The sequence below is a fragment of the Zootoca vivipara genome, chromosome 5, assembly GCF_965207765.1.
Source record: "Zootoca vivipara chromosome 5, rZooViv2.hap1.1, whole genome shotgun sequence".
NCBI classification, from domain to species: domain Eukaryota; kingdom Metazoa; phylum Chordata; class Lepidosauria; order Squamata; family Lacertidae; genus Zootoca; species Zootoca vivipara.
In genome coordinates this window covers 41,485,587-41,510,880 of record NC_142588.1, presented here as the reverse complement: position 1 = coordinate 41,510,880, position 25,294 = coordinate 41,485,587, and the positions used below count along the sequence as shown (strand labels likewise).

Sequence of the window (25,294 nt, the reverse complement as noted above, 5' to 3'; positions counted from 1 at the left end):
AGGGAGGGAACGCTCCCTTCCCATTCTACATACTTTTTCTTGGAGCAAAGAGAGAACCATCTGTATCTACTCTCTCCAGTTAAGGAAACCTTGCAGCAGAGTTCTTGAGAGGCTTCTTTTTAGGCCATTGCTAACAGAGCTCTGTGTTCCTTTCACTAAAATAATAATAATAACAACTCGGAATTATACACCGGAGCAACTCGGACTCCTATTTTGCATAAATTATTCTCGCTAATGGTGAGGAGGAGCAAAGAAATGTCAAAATTTTCTTTAATAGTCATAAGGGTTAGAAACGTTTTCTTTAAATAAATAAAAAATAACACAAACGTTTTCAGGATCATGAATCCTGTAATCAAAATAAAAGTATGCATCTTTGCACACTTTCTTGGAATTGTAACTTGCATAATGATACACGTCTAAACAGGCAAAGGAAGGATATTGAAGATAGTGATAAATGGTAACCTTTGATGGGGGGGGGTATCTCAGGCCTGGTGGCCTATCTACCTGGCCCTCAGTACTCTCCATGCCACACACCCTCCCTGAGTGCCTTTGCCTCACGAGAATGTGTCCTTGAACTGAGATAGTCCTGCTTGGTTACATGGATGAAAACAACAAAATATCAAATAACATGATACAAGCAGAATTCAAGAGACACCAAATGCCCAACACAGGAAAAAGTTCCCATTGATGATGTAAAGTTTGTAAAGTGAAGACAAGGGGTTCAAAAACAAGCTGCTTCAAGAACATTACAGTGTGGACAGTCCTTATAAAAACATACTTCCTGGAAATTAATTTGTTAGTTGATTTGCTCTTCTTATCGCAATGACAAATCACATTTTGTTGTGGCCATCTTTGCTCTCCGAAGAAGCCAAAAGGAGGAGTTAAAATATTCCTCCTCGCCATTCTATCGTATGCAGAATGTGATGTGATATGGCAGTACATTTCTCTTTCCACTGACTTCCTGCTTCTCAAAACAAAGAGCCATATTTATCATACAAAATGGAGCTGCCCCACCTAGCAAAGTGCTGCCAAGGCCTTCACATAAATATCCCCCTGTGGCCTATGATACATACAGCTGTATTTTTAAAACCAGTTGCCTTGTGGGGCTTCACTACCCTGGAGAGTTTCTAAATGGCTTTATGCTATGGGATATTACCTCTCCTACTCATTTTATGAAGCATTATCAAAAGGCTTGTAACTATTATTATTCATCATCCTCCCTTCTCTGCCTCACTGTCTATCTCACGGCTTCTATGACTATTTAACTTCTCTTATTTCCCGTCTCCCTGACATCTGCTTATCTTACTGTGAGCGACTTTTGCCTCCAGAAGCTTTTTCTCTCAGCTACTGTCTTGTCATTCCCCTGTTGGCTGCTTCCCTCTGTTCACCTTCTCTAATTTTCTTATCGTCTGGTCTTCTGTCACATACACATCAGCCAACAGGGTTTATAGTCAATGCACAGGGTAGTGAAGACATCATTTATCAACTTGGAACTACTTGGGCAGCTCTGGCCATTTTGTCCTCTCAGCCTCGGTTCTTCTATGATGTTGGAAAGCCTTTGTGTAAATTCACAACAAATAAATTGCAATGGGAGGTTTCTGGAATATGCATCCTTGAACTGTAATGATACATTTTGCTTGCCCCGATGGAGGGCAATGTGTGCTTGATGGGGTAGAAACCTCTATGACTTTACACAGTGGGCTTCATTACAGCTGTGCGAAAGTTAAGTGTCACACCTATTGCTCTTCCCACTTTTACCTCTTACCTCGTTCGCCACTGACATGTAACCTAAGGTTACCAGACATCCCTGTTTCCCGGGGACAGTCCCCGGATTTACAAATCAGTCCCCTGACAAAATCCATCTATTTAGTACAGGCATAGGCAAACCCTGGCCCTCCAGATGTTTGGGACTACAATTCCCATCATCCCTGACCACTGGTCCTGTTAGCTAGAGATTATGGGAATTGTAGTCCCAAAAATCTGGAGGGCCGGAGTTTGCCTATGCCTGATTTCGTAGGAAGTTGAAAAGTGTCCCCGGATTCATTGGAAAAAAATCTGGTAACCTTAACGTAACCCCCAGAAAAAAGGTTCCCCCATTCTTATAAAATCTCCAAGATAAACCAGAAAAAAAATATTTTTAATACAACATCCTCCTAATAGTAGGGATGCTAATTCTAATCCTCAAAATCTTGAATCTTGTGGAGTCTTCACCCAAAAGGCAGTTAAACCAGTTCATATTTCATAAATTCATATTTTATATGAATGGATAAGAGAATTGCTAAAGGTATGTTCTCTTTTGCAGACTAGCAAAGCTTTTAAGGATAGTTAAAATATCAGATATACCGTATTTTTCCCAAGACTACTTCCTGAAACCTACTGCATTCAAGTGTGTCCACACTCAACCATTGCTTAAAAAGGCTTCCAGTTCAAACTGGTAGTTAAAGGGGATGACCAAGCAGTGTTGAAGCCTCTCAGGTTAAGAAGACAAACATCTGTCTCCCCACCAGCTGGGGTGTCCTCATGGGCTGATTTCACAATCTATGCAAATCCCTATCAGTGTGTGAACCAGCAGGGAAACACTGAGAGCTGAAGAAAACGCCTGGGCTTACATGATAGGAGGGAAAGGAGAAAACCTCAAACCATGTTGGGCAAATGAGTATCCAGAATACAACTTATCGTAGCATGAATGTAAAACTCTTCTATTTCTTTACCAGCCCCAGCCAATTTTTGTTCTCACAAAGCTGTGGATAAATTTGCCTGCCCTACATCCAAGTTGGAATATGGAACAATTGTTTGTAGACAGGCACAGTAATCTACATTAATAGGATGGCATACCACACAGAGTAGTCAGTATGCGGCCCAACTAGCAATACAAGAGCTGTGGGTAGACTCATGTGAGTGCATTCTTAGCCTTCTTAAATCTCAGAATCCCTCTGATGAATTAGCAGTATTCTTTACTGGTATGGAATCTCAGGGTGTAGTACCGGTATCAGCATCAAAAGGAAAGAGCACGCAAAATCCAAAGCAACACTGCGCCACATGGGCCACATGGGCCGAGGACTGCACTACTCAATGCACTCCCATTTGTAACTTGGCTGCAGTTTATACTTTTGGTCTTGTCGGGTTTTCTTGGACGAGAAAGGCAGAATGTATAAATGTCAGGAATTTTAATATATTGCATTAGGTGCAGAACTGCAAAAACAAACAAACAAGTGAGTCGGAAGTTTCCACACATATATGTTCTTAAGGATATAAGAGCATCTCTGCTGCATCAAAGGCCAGGCCAGTCTAGCACCCTATTTTCCCACAGTAGCCAATTGGATGTGACAACAGCTCTCCACCACTGAACACAAGCGATGGGTATTCAGAAGCAAGCTACCTCTGATCTTGGCATCGTGAGGAGTAGTTATGGTGTTTGACTTCTTCTAATCCCCTTTTAAAGTCATCTATGTTGGTGGCCATCGTGGCATCTTGTAATATAGTGAATTCCATAGCTTAACTATGAGGTTGTACTGATTGGGCTGGCAGGTAATACGGACCATCTAAACCTAACCAAGTTTCCTTTTGGCTTCTCTTTGGAAAGAGAAAACCACCAATATGTTTTGAAGGGAGAAACAGAAACACAGGCACCTGTACACACTGTAGAAGTAACAGGATGCATGTGTACAAGAAAGCACAATCAGCCAAAGCGAATACATGCTGGTAATTCACAAGTGAGCATTTAGATAATGAGCAAAACAAATCCATTTGATGAGCCTATGGGCTTGACAGGACTTCCAGTATTTCCTCATTGGCTGATGAGAGCGGTTTCATTGTACTGCACAATAGATGACAGAGCATTTCCCTTTCAAATGTCATAAAGGATAAATCTTCAGAGAAAGACCTAATGCTCCTTAAATTAGTGCTCCAGTTTGTTCAGGAGAATTTTAGTGCTCCTGTTTGTTAAACTATGGTATGTCAGGTCTTCACTGTTTTAGTAGGTTTATCACCTGACTCTAAACGAGTTTACTTGAAATAAAATTAAGTAAAAACCAGTTCCTACTTTTTACCATGGCAGCATTGGTGCCATTAGTCCATGCACCAACAATAGTTTCAAAGACCCACCCACCTCACCTGCCCACATCAAGATTTCGCCTAGCTCATATTGAAACTGTCAAGACCACAATCACCTTGACCATGCTTAAGTGATCCTCAACAAATCCCCTTTTAGCTGCTATGACTGTGAACATAGTAGGCGCTTAAGGAGATAAGAGGTCACTTAAAGGGTAGATTATTTTCAAGATCACTTCAAATTGCACCTAATCCCTTTTAAGCACCCTGCCAGACTCAGTATGTGAGTGGTTAAAATGTAGGGGTTTTCAGGTTCATGTCAAGGTATGGCAACAGTGATAAAAGCTTGGGTGATGTTCTTCACTTATCCATTGGAAGATTCAGGGCAGACAAAATAAAATACTTATTCGCACACTGTATAGATAAACTATGGAGTCTGCTTGCACAAGAGATAGCAATGGCCACCAACTTGCATGGCTTTAAAGGACAATTAGACAAATTTATGGAAGTTAGTCAAAGGCATCTGGCTGGTCACTGTGAGAAAAGGGCGCTGGACTACATGGGACACTGTACTGTCCTTATGCTCCATGATCTTATGTACAGTGTGATATATATATATATATATATATATCTCCAGTAGTACCTTAGAGACCAACTAAGTTTGTTCTTGGTATAAGCTTTTGTGTACATGCACACTTATTCAGATACACTTAAGTGCACACAAAAGCTTATGCCAAGAACAAACTTAGTTGGTCTCTAAGGTGCTACTGGACAATTTTTTATATATCGACTGTGTCAGACCAACACGGCTACCTACGGTACCTGAATCTAGTGGTCTTTTTAATATTCCTATAATGGTTAAACTATGATAATGGGTATGGCAGGATGTTACCCATACAAAAAGGGTGGGCATGATTCAGGGTCACTGGATTAAAACAAGCATGTCCACTGCATATATAAATATGGAAACAAAACACACACATCGCCACCACATGCAAATGTGGGCACACAGCCCTTTCACACACATAGAACCAGACAGTGCTCCTTCCCCCGGACTAAAACCTTTATACAGATACAGCAGACAGCTGCAGCTCCTCACCTTCCTTTTTCAAGGCTGGGAAATTGAGGCCCCTTAATTATGAGAAGGGAGGGGAGGATGGCCCCAAGGAAACAAACAGGGAGGAGGCATCTATGCAAAGCAGCAGGCACTACCCTGTTTGCATTGGGAGTATTTTGGATATATCCAAATGTCTAATTAGCTTTTGAACATTCACATACCAAAAGATATAAAATGAGGGTCTTTTTCTGAGATGCTGGGCACAAGAAACAGTAAAAAAGCACTTTGATGTTCTCTCAGCCCATCTCCTTTATTTTACGTATGTGCTTCACTGCATTCAGAGGGTTTTACTCAGAGTAGACACGTTGAAATCAATGAACATGCACAAGTTAGGTCCATTAATTTCAACAGATTTACTCAGAGTAAAACTTAGTTGAATACACCCTGGGGTTTTTGTTTGTTTGTTTGTTTTTGTATGTGTGTTTTGAAGACAGCGTGTTGTTTTTAAAAATGGAATAAACATATTTTTAAATACAAAAAAATAGCTGTGATTTCACTGAAAAACATTAAGCATATGCTCAGCAACTTCACCTTCCTGCTAAAAACAGGGAGACTTAAAAAGAATTTTTAGCATGTGTCTCCTTACTCAATTTGACTACTTGTAATTTTGGTATGCAATGCAAGATTAAAAACTGCAACTATTTCTTCCCTTTCTAATTATAGCATTGTACTGTAAAGATAACACTAAACCAACCACTCCATGCTTTCTTACCCTGTTCAACTAAGGGGGGGAACATAGCAGGAGTCCCTGAGCTGTGTGCAGCAGCACACAACTCGTGGACATTAAGGTTAGTTTAGTATTATCTGCAAATGTGGCCTTTAGATCCATGCAAGAACTTTAGCATTCTAGTGTTGCTTATTAGTACATTTGCACAACACACAGGATGAGAACTTTTTCTATTGAAAATTGAAACACTCTTAGAAGTTCACCAAAGACTGGTTGGCACCATGTCTGCCTAGCTCTCAAAGGCAACAAAAGGATAATTGCAATTTCCTCAAACTTTTAGAAGTGGACTCATTCCTAGGAGAATGAAAAAATGACATGCAGGTTTGGAATTTAGTTGAGCTGTTGCAATTTTCAGCAATTTGGCGTTACGTTTTTTTATGTTCCTGGCAACTATATCTAGTCAAATGTATTTAGACCAGGTCACATAGAAGATCTGTCAAACATAGCAAGTAGTTCCATATGATTTTGTCGGTGTCATAAAAATCTGCATAATCTCAGTATTCGCAGGAGGGTCCTGCAGAAAAAAATTGTTTTCTGCTGGACACGGAGTACGAACACCAAAAGAAAAGAACATGTGAGAAGCTCCAAAACTTTATAGTACTAGATAGATCCAAGATTCATGGATCTCATTAGGCCATATCCAACCTACGACTTCTAACTTTATTTTATTTAGGCCAAAAGTTAATGACTAGAAAAGCGAATGCAAAAATTGCTGAGTACATAACCTGCCCCAAAGGGGAACAGTGAGCCCAAGAAAACCATGGCTATGTTTTCTGGCTTTGGTCTGTTAATTTAGCAGGATTATTCTGATACTGCATGACAGTTGCTTTAGCTACCTCATTAAATTATAAAATTCCATTCCTTTAAGGAATTTAGACACAAGAGTTTATGAAAGACTTTAATAATATGAAGACCGCATGCATTTTAAGAGTTTTTCTTTCCAAAAAAGAAGTATGAAAAAAGACAAACACCTCTGCTCCCAAAAGTCTGAATCACAGCTTAAGTCATTTTAAAAATTTACACCCAGTAATATTTCCAATCACTGCATCACTCTGTTGTCTTATGTATAATGTTCAAATTTTGCTCTGCAACTGTTATATTTTGTTTTAAAACAGCATGATTACATTTTTGTACAGCATCCTGAGATCTTATGGTGAAGGGTGGGTAAGAAATTTCTTAAATAAATGTTCTCTTAAGTTTAACAGAAAATTGTTGTTGTTGTTTTGACAGAGACAGCTTAGAATTGGCGTTCTTCTAGGGAACACATTTTCATTCAGGAGTGCATAATCCCTAAAAGGATGCTTCAAACAGATCTCAGACATCTCCATGCATCCTATCTGCTACATAAGCTATTGATGGAAAGATAGAGGATGCCCAGCAGGAGAGGCCACCAAAACGTACCCCATAGTAGCCTAACTGTATAATGGTCTGTGCACTTAACATGCCAAATTCTGTTTGAACCAAGTCACTTTTTGTCTGGCTTTGGCAATTCATGTTCATATTGCTAGACCCCAAGACTGGATTCTAGCCAATGCAACTACAGAAAAAAACAGCATTGGCCTCTTAGCACTGAAGGTCCTGTATTTGAGATTCAGCACTTTAGGTCTGGCATTGTAACCAGCTTGCGCCTGTGAAGTTGTGTGTTCAAATACCACAGACTCCATGGCTGAAGGAGAGGCATGGGCCTGTACCTTAGACCTGCTTAGAGGAGGTTCCATAAGTTAGCACAACATTTGCATGCGGAAATGTCCCAGGTTCAGTCCACAGTTAAAAATATCTCTGGTTGCAATGCCTTGGAGTCTTGTCACCAGTTACGGTAGGCAATAATGAACCAATGATCTGACTCACTTTAAGACAGCGTTTTCAGCAGGGCTCCACTATGTATTTTCTTCAAATATCCAAGTTTTAACATTTTTATTCATTCATTCATTTTTTTGTAAAAGTACTTCTGGCCCAACTTTTATCTATGTAATCACCAGGACATGGTACAACATGTACGTAAACAAACCCAATATGAAATATACCATAATAAAACCATAAAATACCTCAATAAATAAGATGAGCAGATTGACACAAGACAGCAGGCTAAACCAAACCAATTAAAATGCCTGGGCAAACAAATATGCCTTAAGCTGGCACCAAAAAGATAACAATATTGGAGCCAGGTGTGCTTCTGAGGGGAGGTGCCCATCAAATGGCGCAGCCCTAGAGAGAAGGCTTTCTTCCACATTGCCATGCACCACTGAACCTCCCTGACAAAGGATCACAGATAAGAGCTTTAAAGCATGGTCATCTGTCATGTACTGGGGTCCCAAGCCCTTTAGGGCTTAATAGATAAGAACCGGCATCTTGAATTTGACCCAGAAGTAAACAGACAACCAATCTAAATTCTTTCTGAATCAGTGTAATGAGATTCCATCTCACTCTCCCAGTAAGCATTCTCGGGGGCGTTGCTAGCCGCTTTGTCACCCAGGGTGTCAAAACAGAGCCCCCCCCCAATGGCGGGGCGCCGCTCCGCAGCATCATGACATCACGACGCGGGGGTGCCGCAGCAGGAAGGGAGAGCGCGTGTTGGCTGAGCAAGCCCTGCAGCGCCTAACGAGGTTTTCGCCAGGGCGGCTGCCGGGACCAGCTTGCTCCCTCGGCCGACATGTGCTCTCCCTTCCTGCTGCGGTGCGTGCTCTCCCAGGACGAAGTCAAGGGGTGGGCCAGCGAGGGGCGTCACAAGCCTCTCAACTCCACCCAGGGAGAGCGCGCGGCAGCAGGAAGGGAGAGAGTGCATCGGCCGAGGGAGCAAGCTGGTCCTGGCAGCCGCCCGGCGAAAACCTCGCTAGGCGTTGCAGGGCTTGCTCAGCCAAGGCGCGCTCTCTCCCTGGACAGAGGGGTGGGCCAGCGAGGGGCGTCACGCCACCCACAAGTGTGACGCCACCTCACGTGCGTTTTGGGGCATGGAGCGCCGCACGCAGGGGCGGAGCACGTGTTTTGGGGGCAGGGTGGGCAGCCGTGATGGCACCCCTGGGATCGCGCCGCTCGGGGCGGCCCGCCCCCACCGCCCCTATGTTCCTATGCCCCTGAGCATTCTGGCAACCACATTGTCAATTTGGGAACAGGTTTTGATATCAATGTTACTGGTATCAATAATCTGCACCTTTCTCACTTTTTGATGTGTTTGGGGACACCTTTATTCAGAAATACAGGACCATAGGCACACTTAACTGGTAAGCATTTAAGGTGACAAGCTTTATATTTAAGAGAGCAATCAAAGGAAGAAGGGCTCAGCACCTTTTGATGATTTTGAATTAAAGCACTTACCTTTGGTGTCAAGCTCAAGGGTAAAATAAAATAAAATAAAATAAAATAAAATAAAATAAAATAAGGTAGGCTAGGGAGCATCTGAGAACCCTACTTGTGCAAAACCTATCTAGAGCTAATTCCAGGTTTGAGGGGGGGGACCAAGTAGTAGTTGTGGTGCTGCTGCTGCACTGCCTTTTTAGCTGTGGCCATGCTGCTGCTTGTGAACGCTGGGGTGGGGTGAGGTGGGGCAAGGCAGTGGCAAGGGCAAAGGAAGCACTAGATGGGCAACTTGGGGCAGTGCAGCTGCACAATCTCTTCTGCCCTTGGCACTGCCTTGTCTCATCCCATCCAGGTCCTGATGAGCAGCAGCACAACTAAAACCAGGTGACCTGCGCAATGGCAGCACTCCACTTTGCGCACTGTGACTGTCTGGTAGGTTTACCTGACTGTTGTTGGCAGCACTTCAAAGAGCACTGGGCAATTGGGTCTTTTAATTTTCCACAGCGATCCAGAGTGATGCTAGCTGCTGGAAGTGTCAGTCCAGTGCAAAAAGCAAGAGGGTTGAGCCTTGCCAAGGTGCTGCGTCCCTTGCAGCTACCCAAGTATTCCAAATACCAACTCAGATCTTCTTTTTCAAGGTGGAAGCTCCATGGGCAAAGTTTACAAAGACCCTTGATCATTTGATTAAGGGTTTTATACTTCTTGATGATATAGTTCATGCATGCTAGATTTCTTTGGGGGGGGGTAACACTGGTGATACTTTGTACGCAATATGCATTTCAAATGAGCTTTTGCAGAAACTGTATTAGATTAGCTAATGTACTAATAATCATGATAACTTGCAGAATGAGTTGTGAGAATGAAAGCTATGTCTCTGTTAGCATTTTAAAGATAAGAGTCAGGAGGCGCTTCAGGGAGGCCACCCAGCAAGACAGTGTGACTAAGCTCCAACTTAAAGTCGGTTCTCAAGGCCATGTTGAATGTTTTGCCCAAAGGACAACACTAGATCAATAGGACATTGTTTCAATGTGCAAGGAAAGAGTCGAATTAATCCATGAAACCCAAATTCATTAATAGCAAAGCTGTAACTTGTATTGGTTAATGTTCATTGAGGCTCTCAAAGGGAAAGTTCTAAAAACACTTTATTTCCATACTGTTCCTTACAGGTCATTACAAAGAGCCCAGCAATTTGCCATCATGTACATACTGCGTGACACGCTCCCCTCTAGTAAGAGATGGTGAAAGCAACTCTAGAAATATGTATGGCTATGTTTTTCATATACCTTTGAAATGCACAGGTATCCAAAATCCTTCAGCAATGGTCTTTGTTTCCTTAGTCACCAGAGATGGCTTCTGCCATGGGTCCCCTTCCTACCTGGTGGAGAAAATTGGATAAAAGTTATGAACCTATTGAAAGAGGAAGAATAACTTTTAAAATACATTGTTTTATCAATATAATTAGTATCGATATTGTGAGGGACAGGGGATATCGCGAAGTCCCTCCCCTCCTGAGTTCAAGCCCGTCCCCGAGCAAAGGGGAAAGCAGGGAGAGTTCCGATTCCAGTGGGGAAGCAGGAAGTCGTGTCCGAGGCTCAGGCAAGGTAGAGGAGCCAGGGTCCCAGGTGGGACAGGAAGGGGCAAGTAAGGGGGGAAGACCCATCCCCCCAACTCCAGAATTACGCAGGAAGAGGAGGGGCAAGAGGATGGGTCTGCCAAAGCTTTTGTGTTGGAGAAAGACGCGCCAAAAGCCATTAGGAGGTTCTGAAACCGACTGACAACATCGCTCCGTGTAAATAGCAATGACTTGAGCACTGTAAATACGCAGCACCAATAAAAGAATAAAATGCAGAGCTGCGTAGCGTCGTTACTCTGAAGTAGTCCACTCCGGCCACTGTGACAGCAACCTCCTAATCATTTTTGGGCTACTTTGGAGTTGCCGGGATGAGCGTGTCAGAGGCGGAGAAGTGGCGGCAGATCGCTGAGCAAGCCCAGCTAGAACTGCAACAGCTGTCGCTGCAGGCGCAGGGAGAATTGAAGGCAGCTAAAGAGGAGACTAAGAAGGTCCAGGACGACCGGCTACAACTTGCGGAACAGGTGAGAGAGCTCCAGGAAAAAGAGCAGCATTTAAGGGCGGTGGCGGTAGACCTCCAAAACAAGCTGGATGCAGAGAAAAACAAGGCGGGAGGGGCACCCCAAGTCCAAGTGCTGCCAGGAAGGAGAGCCGGGACCCTAGTAAGCAAGTTCAATGGAGACCCGAAGGAGTTTCAGGGCTTTGAGACTGAGATTGTGTATGCTCTTGAGCTGCACCACGATGAGTTCCCTGATGATGAGCACAGAGTAGCGTTTATTGTGGAGCACCTTACAGGGGCGGCCAGGGAGTGGCTAAGACCGTTAATTGCAACAAGGAATCCTTGCATGAAGAATGTCAAACTATTTCTAGAAGGTTTGAAAACGATGTATTCGTCCGATAGTCATATGGACCAGACTAAGGAGGAACTTCATAATTTACGCCAAGGAAATATGACAGTTCGCGCGTATTGGGCGAAATTCACCATGCTGGTGCACAGATTGGGGTGGGATCTGGAGTCTGCCCCAATGCAAGCGGCGTTTTACTTGGGGTTGCATGAGGAGGTGAAGGATGAGCTCTCGAGAGGTCCAAAGCCCAGTAATATGGATCAACTGAGCAAAGCGGCTCTGGCGGTGGGGGTGAGGCAGGAATCCAGATGGAGCGACAAGCAAGCAACGCGCGCAAAGCGGGCTTGGTTCCCACGGTCGCAGGAGAAGCCACTCCCTCAACAACCCTTTCAAGCCACGCCTGGGGCCAGTCAGGACCAGGAACCCATGCAGATTGATAGCGCGCGCGCGCGGGCTTTTCAAACCCCAGCGGCGCCAAGACGCAAGGAGGGAAGGGGTGGGAATTGCTTTCTCTGCAACTCCCCCCAGCATCTCGTCAGAGACTGCCCACATCGCAGGGAGTGGCAAGGAAAGGCGGGAACGGTTGTGCCCTCCCCCACTGACGCAGCACCACAGCAGGGAAACGGGAAAGCCTGGCTGCAGGAGACAAGGGGCGGCAGCCAGGCACAGTCAGCAGACAACAGCCCCAGCCCACCCACCCGCACAGAGAGGAGCAGAGCCAGCCCACCCCTCCCAGAGCAGGAGTGGTTCTAGAAGTGACGCTCACGCTCCCAAATGGCTATCCATTGACGGTCCTCGCCCTAATTGACAGTGGTGCCTCAGCCAACTTCTTCTCGAGAAACTTTGCAGAAGAGCACCAGATCCAGCTTCTGCAGCTGGATTTTCCTCTGCACGTGGCAACCATTGACGGCAGAGAGCTGCTGGGAGGGGCCATCACTCATCAAACCCCCCCCATGAGAATGACGGTTGGAAGGCACTCAGAGACACTGGCATTCAACGTCACCACCATCTCAGACCCCCCAATCGTTTTGGGCATGAGCTGGCTGGCGCGCCACGACCCCTCCATAAGTTGGCATCAGAGATGCATCACTTTTGGATCGGACTTTTGCCTGGAACATTGCATGCAGCACCAACCAGGGGAGGGGCCTCCGATAGCCACGGTGGCCACCATGCACGTCAAAGGGGGTGAGGCGATACCCAAACCATACTGGGACCTGCAGGAGGTCTTCAGTGAAGCGGAGTCCGACCACCTGCCCCCACACAGGCCTTTTGACTGCCAGATCAACCTGGTGCCTGGGGCAACTATACCCCCAGCCAAGCTGTACGCCATGTCAGACCAGGAACTGGAGGATCTGCGCGCTTTTATCGACAAGAACCTCAAGCGGGGGTTCATCAGAGAAAGCAAGGCAGCAGGGGGCAGCCCGGTCTTCTGGGTGGACAAGAAAGACACGCAACAGCGCCGTCTTGTGGTGGATTTTAGACGGCTGAATTCGGTGACAGAGCCAGTGGCTTTCCCCATGCCCAGAGTGGATGATCTCCTGACAGCGGCACGCAGAGGCAAGATTTTCACCAAGCTAGACCTGAGGGGGGCGTACAACTTGATCAGGATCCGGGAAGGCGATGAGTGGAAAACCACGATGTTCACGCCTCTGGGCTCTTTTGAATATCTGGTGATGCCCTTCGGGTTGCAAGGGGGCTCAGCATGCTTCCAGGCCTTCATGCACCACGTCCTGGGGTCCCTACTCTTCAGGAAATGCTTGGTCTTTCTGGATGACATCCTTATTTACTCCAACGACCCAGTGCAGCACGTGAAGGACGTCAGGGAGGTGTTACAGCGCCTGAAGGAGAACCACCTGTATGTGAAGCTGGAGAAGTGCAAGTTTCACACCAAGGAGGTGGACTTCCTGGGCTACAAGCTGTCAGACAAGGGGCTGGCAATGGACAAGGACAAGGTGCAGACCATCCTGGACTGGCACAGCCCCAGGACGCGCAAAGATGCCCAACGCCTACTAGGCTTTGCCAACTTCTACAGGAAGTTCATCAAGAACTTCTCTCGAGTTACGGCTCCCATCACTGACTGCCTGAGAGGCAAGCAGAAGTTCAGGTGGACACCAGAGGCGCAAGCAGCGTTCGAAAGCCTCAAGAGGGTGTTCGCCTCAGACCAGAACCTGTTCCACGTGGTTCAGGACGCGCCCCTACGCATTGAAACAGATGCTTCTGATAAGGCTGTGGGCGCCATTTTGTTGCAACTGGACGCCAACAGAGAGTGGAGACCCTGTGCCTTCTTCTCCAGGAAGTTGACCCAGCCCGAGCGAAACTACACAGTTTTTGATCGGGAACTTCTTGCGATCCACGCGGCGTTCCAGCACTGGAGACACTTCCTGGTGGGCGCCAAGCACCCCATCCAGGTGTGCACAGACCACAAGAACCTGGAGTTCTGGAGAACTGCCAGGGTGCTCAACCAGCGGCAGATACGGTGGGCGGAGTTCTTCTCGAACTTCAACTTCTCCATACACTACATCCCAGGAGAGCAGAATGTCAGGGCGGATGCCCTCTCCCGCAAGCCAGAGTACATGGAGGAGGAGGCGCCACCAGCCCCAAGGCACATTTTCCCCCCGTCGGCATGGTCCTGCGGAGCAGCAGTGGTGAGCGAGGCAGAACTCACAGCACTGACGGCAGCGGATGAATTTGCCAACCGCATCTTCAGAGAACTGAGAGGGGGGAGGGAGCAGGCAAAAGACTTTGCAGAACGCAGAGGGCTGCTTTTCTACAAGGGTGCGCTGTACCTACCCACCACCCAGCTTCGACGTACGGTCCTCAAGCAGATGCACGACAACCCTACAGCGGGGCATTTTGGAAGGGACAAGACCACTCACCTAGTCATGAGACACTTCTGGTGGCCAGGGGTGAGGGAAGATGTTCGAGACTATGTAAGGGGCTGTACCACCTGCCAGCGGGCGAAGGTGGTCAGAGCAGCGCCACCAGGGTTGCTGGAGCCCTTAGCCACACCACACAGGCCGTGGGAAGTGGTGTCCATGGACTTCATCACAGATCTGCCTTCGTCCAGGGGTAAGACTGCAGTGTTGGTGGTGGTGGACCTCATGTCCAAAATGTGTCACTTTATACCGTGTGCCAGGGCAGTCTCGGCAGAAGAGACAGCCAAACTGTTTGTTGATCACATTTTCAGACTGCATGGATTACCTTTAAGGGTTATTTCGGATCGTGGCCGCCAATTTGTTTCCAGGTTCTGGCGGCGGCTCATGAACCTCCTGCAGGTGGAGGTCAGCTTGTCGACGGCTAGACACCCGCAGACCAACGGACAAGCGGAGAGGGTCAACGCCATTCTGCAGCAGTACCTGAGATGCTACGTCAGCCAGCGGCAAACGGACTGGGTGGATCGCTTGCCACTAGCAGAATTTGCCTACAACAATGCAGTGCACGTCTCCACAGGGGTGTCGCCCTTTAAGGCCAATTACGGGCGCGACCTCAGATCTTTCCCAGAGAGGGAGAGGGAGGAGGAGGAGGAGGGCCCACAGGCTGAGGATTGGGCAGAGGAACTGGAGACGGTGCACCAGCAGCTCAGAGAACACTTGGAGAGGGCCAAGGAAGCGTACAAAAAGGGGGCAGATCGCCACAGGCGACAAGGGGAGGTCATCAGGGTGGGGGACAAGGTGTGGTTGTCCTCGGAGGGCCTTCCCACCAGAGGGAGGTGCAAAAAGCTGGCACCCAAATGGCTGGGCCCCTTCACGGTCACGCAACAGGTCAACCCGGTGGCATACAGGCTGGCACTGCCAGAGGACATGAGGGTGCATCCAGTATTTCATAGATCGCTGCTGTCGCCGTACAGGGAAAGCAGCAGGCTCAGAGACAGCGAACAAACCCCCGAGGGAGGGGGGGAGAGGGAAAGCAGGGAGCAACTCAATGAGGCCACGGCCATCCTGGATTCAAGGTGGGGGGTGGGGGGCCTGGAGTACCTCATGGCATGGGAGGATGCTCCACCGTCCCAGAATGAATGGGTTCCCGCCACTCAGATACAGGAGGAATTCTTGGTGGAAGAATTTCACGCCCTCTTTCCCCACAGACCCAAGCCCTGGCACATGGAAAGGGAGGGGGAGGAGGAGGAGGCACGGGAGAACAGCTCACCATGGCGCTGGGAAGCGGAGTTTGAGGAACCAGAGGATGAGGTATGGGTGTCGCCAAGATCCACCCAGTCAGAGGAAGGAGCAGATTGGCAAAACATTTTTACCCCCACCAGCTCTGACGCCACGGACTTTTTGGGATTCCCGTCCTCCCAGGCGGAAGGGGGGGGCTCGCAGGACTGGGGGGAGGTGTTCACACCAACGGGCTCGGAGAGCACCGAGTTTTTAGGCTTCCAGTCGTCACCGACACATGGGGGGGGCCTGGGGAGGGGTGAAGGAGAGCTTGGGAGGGGGGTGGATGTGAGGGACAGGGGATATCGCGAAGTCCCTCCCCTCCTGAGTTCAAGCCCGTCCCCGAGCAAAGGGGAAAGCAGGGAGAGTTCCGATTCCAGTGGGGAAGCAGGAAGTCGTGTCCGAGGCTCAGGCAAGGTAGAGGAGCCAGGGTCCCAGGTGGGACAGGAAGGGGCAAGTAAGGGGGGAAGACCCATCCCCCCAACTCCAGAATTACGCAGGAAGAGGAGGGGCAAGAGGATGGGTCTGCCAAAGCTTTTGTGTTGGAGAAAGACGCGCCAAAAGCCATTAGGAGGTTCTGAAACCGACTGACAACATCGCTCCGTGTAAATAGCAATGACTTGAGCACTGTAAATACGCAGCACCAATAAAAGAATAAAATGCAGAGCTGCGTAGCGTCGTTACTCTGAAGTAGTCCACTCCGGCCACTGTGACAGATATATTAATTTATATTAGATGTTTCAGCCTTAAGAAAGATTTTTGGACAAAAATAAAATAGCACAATATTTTTACAGTTTCAACTGCAAATATATGAGCTGGTTGGCCTTTTTTTATCTTACTTCTTCAGAGCTCAATCTCTGTCACACCAGAAAGAAAATAACTAATCAAGAAAAGGAAGTGTTAATGCAGGCATGGTTTGAAACATTATGCAAGATTCAAGAGTTATATATGTAAATAAGCAACTGCCTACATACATGGATATGTACCACTGTATATTCCTGCGTATAAGACTACTCTTTAACCCAGGAAAATCTTCTCAAAAGTCGGGGGTCGTCTTATACGCCGGGTCGTATTTCTTATACGGTGAGTATATCCCAAACTCTATATTTTAACTGGAAAAGTTGGGGGGGGGGGAAGTCGCCTTATATGCCCAGTCGACTTATACACCGGAATATATGGTATGTAGAATTCATATGTGAATTAGCAACATGAGGACTTGTTCTTAATTACATGAATATCTAAAATGGGTCTAACTCAAACAATCTCCGGTGGGCTATGAATTATACAGGTCTGTGAGTGAACCGGATCTTAAGTTTATTTATCTATGTGGTATTATGGAGACATGCCTTTTAAATGTATGCAAACAACATGGTATTTGAGATGACTTCTCTAAAAGTGTGTTTAGAAATAAACAACTTTTTTTCCTCAAAATATATTTTTGTATTTGATGTAGAAGATGGTTCCTCCATTGCAGTAAATAAATATTAAAATGAATGAAGTAATTGACAATGTGTCCTTTAACAACACCCTCAAAACCTGCTTTCTGTGGTTGCCCATCTCAGACATCTAAATAGCATTGCAGGCCCTGTTTCTCTCTCACACACAAAATATGCAAAACCAATCCAAACCTTTTCAGCTCTATTGACAAATTTAACTTAAAAAAAAAAGGCAGCTAGGACTGCCAGGATGTGTGTGTACGTGTGACACTGAGTATTTCCCAGTCAAATAACTTTCTGTTTTGCCAACAGTGACTTCATTTAAACAGAATAATGCCTGTCCTACTTACTCCTCCCTGTTCCTTGCTCCAATAACGAAATTTTATTACAGCATATATTCTGCTATTTGCTTCAGTTTGGGGGCTGGGGACAGTGAGAAGAAAAGTCAAGCACTTCAGTTGCCCTCAAGTCAGATTTTGATCTCCCCGGTATTACCCGAATTTTAACAAAAATGTTTGTAAATGCTTAAGTTGGAGCAGTCATAGCATTGGCTCCATCATTCAGTTAAAAAGCTGTCATAGCAAAAAAAAAAAAAGTCTAAATCAATATCCCTTGTCTTATTTCTTAAGAAGCTAGTCTGAGGTTAGAAATAGGCTGTTGCTTATTCATATTTCCTATGCGGGCAGGTTCATTTGATATACAAGAAGTTAAACATAAACTTAAACAAGGCAAATGGCAAAGGTCTTTAAAAATGGCCTCCAGCAGCCAGCAGCACACTAGCCCTTCAGCCAGACAGATGGATCCAGCTTATTCACAGGACAAGCGCTCCTTCTAGGCTGAAGCAGTAGTCCAGGTGTTGGTCCACAGTGGAAAATCACCAGGCCCTATAAATCCCTTCTTTCTAAGCTAGTCTGCTAGTGTCAGCATCTCGTCCTAGTACATAACACAGACTCTTTCTCACACTTCATCTCATATGAGGCCCAACTTTGCTTTATCCAATCTGGTATTTGACCTCCAGCCTGTCCGTGACTACATCACATGCCTCTTATCCTTGGTTCCTGTCTGCCTAATCTGGTGGCTGACATCCAGCTAGTTCATGCCCATCCCTCCATGTCAGACCCAAATTAGGCGCCAGGGCTAATAGTATAAGAGCAAACACCCAATGGTTTTTCTAGTAAACATCATGGCCACAATACAGCCAAACTTGCTCTGCTTCTACAGTTATCTTTTTTGTCACAGCAACACACCTAGCACTAGTAAAACAGGCCAAAACACACCAAATTTTAGAAAAGCAATGTGGTAAGGGCTTCTCTAACAAAAGCAAATCAAACATCCCAAGTTTTGCACTTTGACCGTAGCAATTCTGCCTCCATCCTGCTCTTGTATAACGAGGCTTCCATGCATCCACAAACAGGCTGAATTAAGTAGTTCCTTAAATGAACTGCTCCGAAAGAACTGAAGATCTACAGAGCTCGTCCTAAATCTTTCTTATGTGAGATGTTCGGGGTGATAAAATGTAATGGAATCTGAATGCATTTGCTCCTTGATACACTATTTGCTTTGAGCACTTCCTCCAAGCTGGGGCCAGTTAACATCGGACTCTTCAGGTGTTTTGGACTCTAGCTCCCATCAGCCCCAGGCAGCAAGGCCAGTTCTTAAGAGATGGGAGTTGTAGGCCAGCAACACCTGGGGGGCACAGATTAACCACTGCCACCCTTACCAACAAAACTTCCAAGGGTACAACTATGTAGCAAAAATAACAGAGTCCTTTGCAAACCTGACACATGTTTTACAGCAGAAACATTCATCACTTGATGAAGTGGAGTCTAGACCATAAAAGGGCCTCAGGCCACCTTAAAGATCTGCAAGACTCTTTGGTATTTAAACAGAATGAGGGCTTTTTTATATACTTTTGCTATTCTGTAAAACACTATTTGCTGGTACAATAAATACTAAGACAACAAAAATAGAAAAAAAGAGACAGAATTAAATGTACTGTATATTGCAACACTGTACAGAAAGAACTGAATCTAAAGCAGAATACCGTATGTACAAAGCCCAGCTTCAATACACATATCCATGTATGTAGTACTACCTCAATGCAAAGCAACCATTCATGAACCAATGGAAATATTGTGGTACAGCACTACCTCTGAAGAAGAAAGGAGAACAATCTCTATGCCAGATTTTTAAGCGACAGCCATACAAACATGAGCTGCATTTCACTTATTACATTTTATTGATCACCCCACTGGATCTACTGCTAGCCCATTTATATGACCACTTCACCAATCACCTACAAAATCACCATGTGTGTTTCATTTGTTGAAAGTGGATAGATATAGAAGCATTTTCTTTCCTCGCAAAATATCGAAAGCCATGATGTTTAAAGCATATGACCAAGTGAGGTAGGTCAGGGCACACTGACACCATGTATATCACGACTGTAGAGCAAACCATTCTTTCAAGGCAGAGTCATGAAAATTGAGTGTTTGAGAAGTGAATGGAATTAAATAGGATTTCAGGAGCGGGGGGTGGGGGAGAGAGACCAAATGCTCCTGGAGCAGATAATGTTTTAAATCCTGATTACTGCAAGCCAACATTACTTTTTGCAGCTTGGAAGTCACTTTAAACCTGGTGCAATATTTATGCTCACCAGTATTTTTTTTTAAAGCATGTAGAAAGAAAACCTTTAACATCTGGGTCGAATCTAAAGCTGAAGCCTCCTTTTATCAGCATACTGTATTACATAATAAATTGTGGCTTGCTTTAAACATAATTTCTCTACAGAGATGTCTATAGAGATAAGTCTACTTCCAATCTGAGTGAAAGTGGCCAAAGGTTTCCAAGGACACATGTGTCAGCTACATGGAAAACTGTGCCCCACTAACCTTAATTATTTCATATTGTATCACCTGGAGAGAAATTGTTATCTTAGCGCAGGCATCCCCAAACTCGGCCCTCCAGATGTTTTGGGACTACAGTTCCCATCATCCCTGACCACTGGTCCTGCTAGCTAGGGATGATGGGAGTTGTAGTCCCAAAACATCTGGAAGGCCAAGTTTGGGGATGCCCGTCTTAACGTAATATTATTTACAGTAAAAGCATTTCTAAACCACTTAATATTTTAAAAATCAGATCAGCCAACTGAATTACCCAGCTGTAAACTGGACTCTGGTAAAGTATAGCATAGGGCAAAATAGACAGGGTCAGAGCACACACACACACCCCTTTGAACATCAACACCTACTCTGGAGCATTGGCATTCTCTCCAACCAGATTTGAGGGCACGTGAAAAGGGTAGAGGAGAGGAACTGAAACTCTTACTCTGCAAGAGGATTTCCATTGAACAAGTAGGCAATGGAAATATGTTGCCCATAGTTTTGCAGCCTTGTCAAGTTATTTCTCTCCAACTGTCAGTTGGCTCTAGCAACATTATTTTTCCTTGCATTCTACAGTTCTGAACTGGCCAATTTTTGGAATACTTCTAACCTATGATTCGGAAGACATCTTCTAAAATGTAGTTTCAGTATGAATAGGAAATATGGAAGTATGCCAACTACTAGAGAGAAATTATTTAATTGATAGGTGAATGGGTAATCACGTAAGAGTGGAGTTGCATAATTTTAGGATGTCCCGGGCATCTCCCCAGTACTCCTTGGACCATCATATGGTAATCTGGCTGTGAGAAACATTCATCAGCTTTCAAATCGCACCTACACTTTCATGCATCAATCAAAAAAAGAATCCTGCAAAGACATAGCAATAGGAACTTGTCCATGGCCAGTGTGTCAGCTTCATGGAAAAAAGTAGATATTAACTCAAATCTCCAAATGCGTTAGCTGCACACAACTGATGTGGAGAGAAAATTTAACTTGTTTCAGTTCAAAATGCAATGCCCAACTCAATTCTCTGGCTGAATACCTAATTGCTTATCAAATAAACACAGGTTGTTTAATCTGTCCTTACTGGATTGTCCCTGATAAAGGTCTTCTTGTGCATTTCAGATTCTAGGAAAATAATCTAGCAGGTATTGGTGAAGGCTTCTGCAATAAAAACCCAAATAAACAGAGGCTGAAATCTTAAACACTATGGAGCAAGCCCCACTAAATGCAGTGGGGCTTAATTATGAGTAAATATATATAGGATTGTCTCATAGGGCAGTAAAAACAACAACAACCAGCACTCTTTATTTTTCTGTTACTATGCAAGCATTTAAATTTAACAGAACCATTCCTCAGTTCAGATATTTTTTTTAAAAAAATGGTAGAAGGGAAATATATTATTTAGTTAACCCAGTAAGAATATGTGGGTTAACACTGAAGCCAAATGTAAGGTGTTCTTCACACTGGGGGTTGGACATAATCCTGTAACAAATATGCATCCAATTTCATAATTAGTACCATTCTCTGGTTGCATGCCTGTTCTCTCACAGTATCGCTTGCTTAGCTGGCTTTGTATCTTTTCCCTATAGTCAAACTGCACTGTGGTCTCCTGAACACAGGGCAGAGCTTGTAATCAAGCAGCCTACGTCTGCCGTGCTGCCAAGACTACATATGAGAGCTCACTCCTAAATCATCTCGGCAAAAGGCACCATTTCCCTTGATCCAAAAAGGGGCTGTGAAACTGAGGAGTCTGCTCCGGATTTTACAGTCTCCCTCAAGATTTCTTTTACAGTGCTAACAATCTGCAAACTGTTAAGCAGTCTAATACCAAATATCTGATCTGCACAAAGTTCATCTAGAGCAGGAGTCCAGAAACTTTTTAGACCCAGGATTCCCCTTTAACCCAAACATGCATTTGGGAACCCATTTCTTGGTTTTTTGCCATATATTTGCATAGTGATAGTGCTCCTGTTGTGGCCCACCTTGGCTCAGGCTGTGACCCATTAGTGTGTCCTGCCCCACCAGTTGAAGAGTGTAAGCACACACACAAACCAGTCCAAGACACACTGAAGAACAAGGAGTGCTGTTACTTTCATCGATACTTGTAACATGGCTTATGCTATTAACATGCTGGTTGATCAATACTATGACATCCATTTACCTACTCAAAACAAGATTTGTAAGAAACCTAGGGTGGTGGTCAACTGCTTTTTTTTTCAGAGGAGACACATTGAAATTAATGAATTTAACTTAGTCACGTTCACAGACTTGGAGTAAAACTTAGTTGAATGCCACCCCTAGGCTCTGTAAAAGCAAGATGTAACTGAGAATTCAGGAAAGTAACACATTTAATCTATGGTTATCCTTTTTTTAAAAAAAGATATCTGGTTATTCTAGTTAGTCATACTACACCCCCCCTCCAAAAAAAGTGAATACTAAATCCAACTTAATACAGAGTTTGTTTTCGTGGGAGCATAAGCTACCTGAATACATGCAAACATATAAGTCACATCTGAGTAGACTGCCAGTGATATAATGGTGGTTTGGAGCATAGACTATGACAGCCCTCCATTGATCAAGCATAACAAAATCATCATGCAAGTCTATGCACAATACACTCACTGATGCTCACATTATGCAGAAACATTATCCCAGAGGAGGAAACGAGAAAACGAACTAAAAATAAAATGTGAAAAATATGGGGTGCAAGAGCAAATGGGACGTACAGACATAAACACTGCTGGCAACTGCTGTTATGAACAGAGATATAAAACACTCATGAATAACGAAGCCGACTTCTACATTTTCATGAAAGGGGAAAGAGAAATGAAGCCTGAGGACTAAACTCTCATATAGCTGACAAATCAATGACGTACTGCAAAACTCTAACTTTAAAAGAGCCTTTCAAGGGCAGATTCTTTCGCCATGTGCAAATGCAATCCATACAGTAAAGTCTCACTCCTGTCAAATTATCATCATCTATATTTATAGTTATGGCTACGTAAAGAAGAAACAGAAGAGGAACACATCTAACCAGGGGGGTGGGGTGGGGGTAGCTAGGAGGGGGGGGCATGTTAGCACACTTCCAGTTGGTTAGCAGCGGCCCCGGTGCATGGTCTCAGTTCAATCAATCAGGGCAGGCAGCCTTTTCCTTCTCCGTGTCCACACGCAAAGTTCAATAAACAAAATGATAATTCCTAAACTCACCCCAGCCCCCACAACCTGTAAACTCGCCTCTCTTGTTTGCCGATAATGACAGCCCAGAACGATGGAGTTAAACCGTGTTAAAGGAGCACATACGCACACGCACACACACCCAGATCAATCACCATCGTGCATTGCCCGCTTGCTCCTTTCCGGAATGCCAATAGCAGCCTTTGCAGTAGCAGCAATAGGAACTTGGTCCCCTGTCTCTGATCGTTCCTGTCATCTCCTCATCCCAAGCACCGGCAAGGAAGCGGGAGCAGAATTTCCCAAACACCAACAAAATCAAAATTGAAAAGTGGAGGAGGAGGGAGGAGAAGGAGGAGAGGGAGGGGAGGAAGGGGGGAGAGAAGGAAATAGCAGATAATAAATAGCTTCCACCTCAAGCCATCAAGAAAGCCTCTTTCTCTCTCTCTGTCCGAGAGGGGAATGAAAGTGTCTCCGCTCTACTATTCTACACATTGTAACAATATCTGCCCAGGACGAGACCAACGGCCCAGGAGTGAGAAAGACGGGGGGGTGGAGGGAAAGGGGGGATTTGCAGAAGGGAAGGTCCGCGTGCAAGCGCTCAAAGGCCACCTTCTCTTACCCCGGCTAAAGGACTTGGCACCCCGCGTTACCAAGCCGCCCCGTCGCGCGCTTGCCTGCGGGAATCTCCGCAATCTTGCCAAGGCTGCGCGAGGACTCCCCTGCCGAAAGGGCGGTGCTGAATTGGACTGATCCTCCCAGAGAAAGGAAATGGGCTTGTCACTTCCTGGGTTGTTTTCTCAGCGAGAGCGGCTTGCTTTTTTAAAAAAATTAAAAAAAAGTAGGAGGGGGTGTTGGAATTAAAATAAAATAATAAAATAATCGGTAAATAAGTGAAAGGCGCTGGGCTGAGCTCGTGGCGGGCTTCTGCTAATTCCAAGTCCCTTGCAAGCCATGAAGAAGAAGCAGCTGCAGGCAGCCACCACGCGATTGCTGTTAGCAGGGCGAACTGCGTAGCCTCTGGGGGAATGAAAGAAGGGGCGGCGGAGGCAGAGGCAGCAGCAACGCGAAGGCTTGGAAGCGGCCTTCAGCCCATCTCTTACGGGGCCCTTGTTGCCTTAAAGCCGGAGTAGCAGCTTGGGGGTGGACCGGCGGGTTTGTGTCCGGGGCCTCTGCAAGAGTCTCTCGCCGGCTGTCAATCTGCTTCACATTATCGTGCTCTCCCGGTTTGGGTCAAAGCGCAGGGCCTCTGCGATCAAACCGGCATCGCATCTCGCGGTTGGTTTGTTTAGGTCACGATGGGAGTTTCTATTATTAAAGCGATTCCTCCTCGGCCCTCGGGCACTTATTTACTGCAACAACCAGGGGCCGAGTAACAGCAAGGGAGAGTGCATTTGGGAATGGCCAGGGACTGCTTCTCCTCCTTTCTCACAGCGCTGAATGCAAACATACATATGCATCCCTCCTGAGCACATCCGGGATTAAGGGAAGGCCTTCCAGGTCAAAGGTTGGCAGGGGCTCCTGGACAAGTTTGGGAACCCTGGGATTTTCACATTTGACCCCACAATCCTAAATGTGTCTGCTGAGAAGTCAGCCCCGCAGAGTGCAATGAGGCTTATTCCCAGGTAAGTGAGGTTAGGGTCGCACCCTTAGAAGCTAAGCACTAATGCAGGCATCCCCAAACTGCGGCCCTCCAGATGTTTTGGCCTACAACTCCCATGATCCTTAGCTAACAGGACCAGTGGTCGGGGAAGATGGGAATTGTAGTCCAAAACATCTGGAGGGCTGAAGTTTGGGGATGCCTGCACTAATGCCTAGAATAGTGGTTAGTGGTCAGTCTAGATATGGAAGAAAGGGTAGGTGTCTTGTTTTCTTGGTTGCCCCCAATAACTTCTTGCTGCTTCAGAGTAACTAAGAGGTGTGATGTCTGCAGACCCTTACAAGGATGGTGGGGCAAAATCCCACCACCACCCATAGCATTGCATGTAACTGGCTGTGTTATTTTTGGGCAGCTGAATCAGTCCTGATTGTACACAGCTCCTTGCTCT

The 25,294-nt window shown here is 45.7% G+C and overlaps 1 protein-coding gene across 11 annotated transcripts in view; it reads right to left on the bottom strand.

The window, feature by feature from the left end:
- FAM53B (family with sequence similarity 53 member B) overlaps positions 1–24,704 on the bottom strand; it is a 123,227-nt gene extending 98,523 nt beyond the window's left edge. For 2 of the 11 annotated variants that reach the window (XM_035137747.3, XM_035137756.3), the window contains exons 1-2: positions 23,661–23,735; positions 10,472–10,563 (exon numbers count right to left, since the gene is read on the bottom strand). The gene's annotated coding sequence lies outside the window, so the exon portion shown is untranslated. Of the gene's footprint in view, positions 1–10,471; positions 10,564–17,540; positions 17,932–23,282; positions 23,557–23,660; positions 23,736–23,868 lie in introns of those variants that run through there. The other 9 variants (XM_035137750.3, XM_035137755.3, XM_088669599.1 and 6 more) reach the window with 9 other exon arrangements.
- Between the last annotated feature and the right edge of the window lie 590 nt (positions 24,705–25,294).